At 38.1% G+C, this 6420-nt stretch overlaps 1 long non-coding RNA gene across 4 annotated transcripts in view; it reads left to right on the plus strand.

Annotated features, from left to right (window-relative positions):
* The window catches only part of LOC310896574, a 106753-nt gene extending 103193 nt beyond the window's left edge, over positions 1–3560 (plus strand). For 2 of the 4 annotated variants that reach the window (XR_014581622.1, XR_014581623.1), the window contains exons 3-4: positions 328–1057; positions 2344–3560. This is a non-coding gene — a long non-coding RNA (uncharacterized lncRNA). The remainder of the gene's footprint in view (positions 1–327; positions 1058–2343) is intronic. The other 2 variants (XR_014581625.1, XR_014581624.1) reach the window with 2 other exon arrangements.
* The last annotated feature ends 2860 nt before the right edge of the window (positions 3561–6420 follow it).

Consider the following 6420-nt stretch of genomic DNA (forward strand, 5'->3'; position numbering starts at 1 on the left):
ATGTATATAATGTGTATATATATATATTTCCATATATCCATATATCCATATATATATATATATATATGAAAAACAAAAACATTCACTTGAAAAATTTCAGTAAGGAACAGATATGCTGTAAACATGACCTGCAACTCTTGGGAGTCATTCTCAGATTCCAGTAGTCCTTGGATCTGGCTCAACCATTTCTTTTAATAGAAGAACCTGCGAATGAACCTTTTTTTTTTTTTTTTCCTTTTATTTTCAAGTTCACTTAAAATTTGCCTAATCTGTCTGCTTGCCCATACATGTGCATGCGTATATAAATAATTTTATCTTTTGTGTAAGTCTTTTGCACAGGATATGGCTGGTCTTTCTTCAGGAGATTGTGACTGCATTACTGGACATCACTGACTGTTAACAGAGGTATCAGAGAATAACTGAGCAGGGACTGTTCCTCCCAGTCCCCAGAATTCTCACAAGGAAACTCCCAAGGTCAGCAAATACCACAGCTAACATCTAAATATCAAAGATCAGAAAGAAAGAATCATTTAGAGCATGTTCTGTAAAGATAAATTACCTTTTTGCAAATGCAGAAAACAACCAGGTGTGGAAAGGATAATTCTTCAGAGAAATCTTCAACCATAACAGCCTGGAAGGGAATCTCCCAACTTTGGACACTTCCAATGATAGAAAGGATGTTACTTTTCCTCAGCACAGAAGTGTTACCTGAACTTACTGAGCAAAAATATGTGTCTTTATCATAGACACCAAGAAATCCACAAGGCTAGAAATTGCGCAGTCCCTAATTACATGGTGGGAGGAATTCTCCAGGTATCTGTTTCCAGTAGATATTACACACTTGAATAGAAGCTTCCTGGCCTTGTGCTCCTATATTCTTCAGCTAATTCCAGGAACAACTCTCCAAAACCTTATTGTGGAATTTCTCTTGGCTTCAGCAGGAATTTCATACGTATGAAGAACTATCTCCACAGAACTACATTATTAGGTCATTCTTAGCAGCAACACCACTGCAGTGGAAAGAAAAAATGATAAAAATCAGAGTCAAGGAGTAAAAGTAAGATTATTTTTTTTAATGTATATAATTTATCTCCTTTTCTTTGACCACTTCAAAATTCCCCAACTTGACTCTGAGATCTTAGAACTATTTTATTTTTTTTCTGAATCCTGTGTCAAGTTACTTTCTTTCCTTTTTCCTTTTCATTTTCTGAAAATCCTGTTGCCTTTTGTCATTTTGGCTCCAAAGACTGCATCTGGATTTACACTATTGTTTTCTGAAATTTTGCAACAAGTTTGATCTAGGTCGCAAAATTAAAAATAAAAATAATAAAAAAAATGCTGAGCTTAAATCTGGAATGGATTTTTACAGTTGAATGTTTGAAAACAAAAGCCTAGACAGTTGAGATTTTACAATGGGAATATAGCTAGAAGCACTGCATGGTGAAAAAGCAGGAAGATCTGAACCCATTTATTAATTTTAACAAACCCAGTGACTCAGACATTAATTATAAAGGACACATTCCTTTTCAGGATTTTTCAGTGTCTGTATCTGATTTAGACAGAAAGGTAATCATCCAATTTCTTCAAGACACAGAATGAATATTTGGCAGAACATGAGCAGGAACAGCTCAGAAAGTTTGTTTTTGGCTATATTAAGTTGCTTTCTTTTCCCTTTCCTATTAGGGCACATGCGAATTTTGAAAACTCTAAAAGTTAATATAGTAGCTTTGTTAATAAGTACGTCTGTTAAGGTTCTCTGTTTTTGAAAGCCATAATTATTATTTTAAGCATTATTTGGAAAATTGTCATCTTGGCTATTTATTTGGGAAGGGAACTACTTAACTCTTGACAATAATCTTTTAAGAAAAGTATATTTCTGTAGCTGTCCTCCTATAAATTCTCACTGCCGTAACTTTCCTTTAGAAGTCAGTGAAACTAGAAAGGCTTGTTTAAAACCTGTACAAAGTTTGTCTCTCAAGAGCTATATTTTGCCCTTTTGTAGCCTGTTCCCATAAGTGTGAGAGTTCTGCAGAAGTCTCTGTGGCTCAAGGCCTGCATAACTTATCTTACCAGTCTGCCTCCCCCTCTACCTTCCCTACTTCCCTTAAGATACAAGTCTTCTCCAGTGAGGTTCCTTGTCTTTTAAAATTTGTTGTGACTGACATTCTCCAGAGTCCCTTCCTTGAATAGGCTCCACAAAAATCCCTCACTCCTGAAGAAAGATGTTAGTCTCTATAGCAATGGTTCCCTTTGCACCTCACAGCAGAGCTTTGAAGCCAATACAGAGGGACAAAATGTGATGGTTTTCCAGACAACTCCCCTTAGCATGTTTTTTTTTTCCAGATGGTGACGCAGGAGAAGATTAATGTAACTTGGAGCCAAGAAAGAATTTCTATAAAGGAAACAGGTGTTCCTGGAGGATCTCTGAGGCCATCAGGACAGCAAGCCAGAAAGTTGACTCAGGTGCAGGAGCTATCTTTGCAGAAAGCTCTTGCTCCATGGATCTGTTAACATCTTGCCCTGCAACTGGGAGTCATCCAAGAAATTCTGAATATCACTATCACCTTCCTGTTTCATGGATTGTTACTGATTTCAGTGGAGTTACACCTTACCAGGTCACTTTTCTTTTCAGTATTCACATGCTTTACATTGGTTGAGAAAAAGATCATGACTTTTAAAAGTTATCCTGAAGATGCCTTATGTCTAAAGGAAGAACACAGTGTTTTCTCAAAACAGTGTATAGAAACTCTTGCATTGCTCATCTCTCTCTTACCAGGCAAACTGTGTAGTTATTATTGGTGGGTGCTGTCATTGTAGTGACAGTGTAATTACAACACAGGAAATGCAGTTCAACATCTGGCTTCCCATGAAAATTATGATGATCTTTTCTGTTTTTTTTTTTAAATGTTATGTAACATTATTGTTGTATTTACATTGATTAAATACAAGAAAATAGCTGTATTGGTTTCTTACCTGACAGTGATTACCTATTTAATATCTACTTGGGGTATTAGAATGCAATTTTTGTCATAGCATTTAAAATTGGAGTATCTCTCTGAGAATTATTTGTAATTTCATTTTAGAGAGGAATTTTCACCTTAATATTTGTACATCCAGTAGATTAAATATTCATCGGTATTCATCCTCCTACATAGAGGCAGACACTGTAGTGCTCTTTAATTCATCCCTTGTTGCCAGAGCTGCTCTGAAAACTGTAGAAAATTTATTATTTCCTTACCAAAAATCACTTTTCATAGCAGAAAGTAATAGCAACTTTCTGTTAAAATTTCATGGTTGAAAGCATGTTGATAGTCCTATTCTTTCTTTTCCCAACATGGAAACAAGTACCCATTTTGCTAAAGTAAATGTTTGTAGTCTGCCAGTACAGAACTATGCACTTCTCTTTTCCTTTTCATTCAGGAATCCTGCTCTGTTGTGTAAGTATTAGCAAGTTATGTTTCAGAAGACCTCTATAAGACCTGTATGTCTGTACTGTTTTCAGATGTGAAAACTGAGACACTGGTACTATGTGATTGTATTCTACTACTTATAAATAATTTGTAATACAAATGGCTGAGGTGTCCTCTCTCCCAAATGTTTTGTTCAACTGCTCTGTAAAAACTGTTTTCCAGACTGTGAGTAGTATATCATAAATCCAAATTTTTTAATATGCAGCCTCACCTAGGCAAAAGTTTTCTAGCAGCATTTCAGAAAAGGTGGGTCAGGTGCATTTTGGTTTCCAGGATTCATTTCCAAAAACTTTGGAAAAGGAAAGATACTACCTGACTGTTAGTAGGGTGCAAGGCAGACGTCCTTCTCTACATTCAGATTATGCCAATTTGCAAGGTCAGGAGATATTTACTATACAGACCATGACAGAACGGGTTAATGGTGGGCTAAAGTCCCACAGTCCATCTTGTAAGTGCCTGACAAACAGTGCTGCCCATGGAAAAAGAAGATGCAACAAACCTGTGGTGCTACATACTGTCCTGCTTGAGTATAAGTTGTTCACCCCTGACAAAGGCATCCTTCCCTTTCTCAAGATGGTAACATTTTCTGAAATTACAGTAATTTTTTCATTTAGGAAGATGTTTCTCCAGTTAAGAATACTGTCTCAGGTGAGCTACATGTTTTTGTTTTCTTCTGCAATTTGGTTAGCTAGGTGAATAAATGCAGATTCACACACTAAAGAAAAAACAAATTACAACATAAAAATCTAACTTTCTGAGGACAGGTGATACATTTGATACTGTGTTTTTGATTTTCTTTTCCTTCCAAGAAAAAAAAAATGGGCAAGATCAACAGCTATCCTGTTTATTCAGGCAGGCAAGGGAAGATCAATTGCCCTGTCACACATTCAGTGGTAAATTCTTCTTATTCCTTCCCCTAGGACTAGTGCAAAGCCATCTTTCATTCCAACTTGCTTTGGTTTATTTGTGAGGTTACTTTCAGTGTTTGCTTTTCTTCTTAAAAGAAAAAAAAAAAAAGATTATTTCTTGTATCTTGAAGATACACAAGGATAAGGAAGTGAAGGATACACAAGATCTGAAGATTTAGGAATGGTGTGGTGAAGGTGAACTAAGATAGTCAGTGCTGGTGGTAAAAGGCCAAAACCTTCCTACAGCTATCTGTAGCCTGCTATCTGTAGCACTATGTTTCTACCATGTGTTGAAGTCATTCCAGAAGAACTTCCATCCCCCAGGGTAAGTTAAACAAGGCTGTGACAGAGATTCGAGCAGTGGTGAATGATTTTCTGTAGCTCTTAATTTTAAGCATATTCTTTGACATGGTTTCAGCCATATCAAGAGTTGTCATAGATATGGTCTGGTCATGGGTCAGGGTAGAGCTGACCAATATGAATATGACTATAAAAGGTCAATATTATATCACAGAATCACAGAATTGTAGGGGTTGGAAGGGACCTCAAGAGATCATCGGATCCAACATCCCCCCCACCCGCCAAAGCAGGTTCCCCAGAGCAAGTTTCCCAGGTAGGTGTCCAAACGGGCATTGAATATCTCCAGAGAAGGAGACTCCACAATCTCCCTGGGCAGCCTGTTCCAGTGCTCCATCACCCATACTGTGAAGAAGTTCTTTCACATGCTGGTGCAGAAATTCCTGTGATCCATTTTGTGGTCATTGCCCCTTGTCCTATCCCCACAAACCACTGAAAAGAGGTTGGCCAAATCCCTCTGTCTCCCACACTTAAGATATTAGTAAACATTGATAAGATCCCCTCTCAGTCTTCTCTTCTCAAGGTTGAACAGACCCAATTCTCTCAGCCTTTCCTCATAGGGAAGATGCTCCAGGCCCTGTATCATCTCTGTGGCCCTCTTCCAGACTCCTTCCATAAGATCCCTGTCTTTTTTTTGTATTGGGGAACCCAGAACTGGATACAGTACTCCTGGTGAGGCCTGACCAGGGCGGAGTAGAGTGGGAGGATCACCTCTCTTGACCTGCTGGCCACGCTCCCTTTAATGCACCCCAGGATCCCATTGGCCTTCTTGGCCACCAGGGCACACTGCTGGCTCATGGCCAACCTGTTGTCCACCAGGACCCCCAGGTCCTTCTCTGCAGAGCTCCTTTCCAGCAGGTCATCCCCCAGTCTGTACTGATACATACAGGTATTCCTCCCAGGTGCAGGACTCTACACTTGCTCTTGTTAAACTTCATTTGGTTTCTTCCTATCCAGCTCTCCAGCCTGTCCAGGTTATGTACTTCTAATTCTGAAAGGGACTGTTTCTTTAACCTGAAAGCAACTTCTAGTCACTGCAAGAAGAAGAAAGAATTTTATCAGGAGAACATGAATGAGGGAAACCTTACTAGGAAAGAGTTACAGAATTTTCTATGTCATACCCTAAAACCACAGTTCCCTGCTACGAAAGTGAAATGTTTAGCACCAATAAATATGGATAGCTTGCATTCAGGGGTTCTGAAAGCATTGACCCAGCCCTCTCCAGGCCACTGGAGTTATTTTAAAATTAAGTTTGAAAGAGTCTCCCAGCGACTTGGAACAAACATAATAAAGTTTGAATATTTTAAAAGAATAAATGAGCAGATCCATGCAACCACAGGCCATTCTATCCAGCACTGATCTTTGGCAAAATAATACAAAATCTGGTGTGGGAATTGATTCGTAAAGAATTAATGTAGGGAAATACATCTAATTCCAACAAAAATGGGAAGCAGATGCCATCAAACTCACTTGATGACTTTTTCAGATCAGACAGGAAGTGTGTTTTTTAAAAGAATAAAGGGTTATGTGATATAATAGACTTATGTCCGGCCTTGGTACTGCGTGACATTTTATTTGCGAATAAACTCACAATTACAGAAAATTGAGTTGACATGCATGTTATAGATTGGAATCAAGCTATTGGTAAATCTTAAATTGTAATCTTACATGAAAAAATATCATTA

This window comes from Anser anser (genome assembly GCF_964211835.1).
Source record: "Anser anser genome assembly, chromosome: 3".
NCBI classification, from domain to species: Eukaryota; Metazoa; Chordata; class Aves; order Anseriformes; family Anatidae; genus Anser; species Anser anser.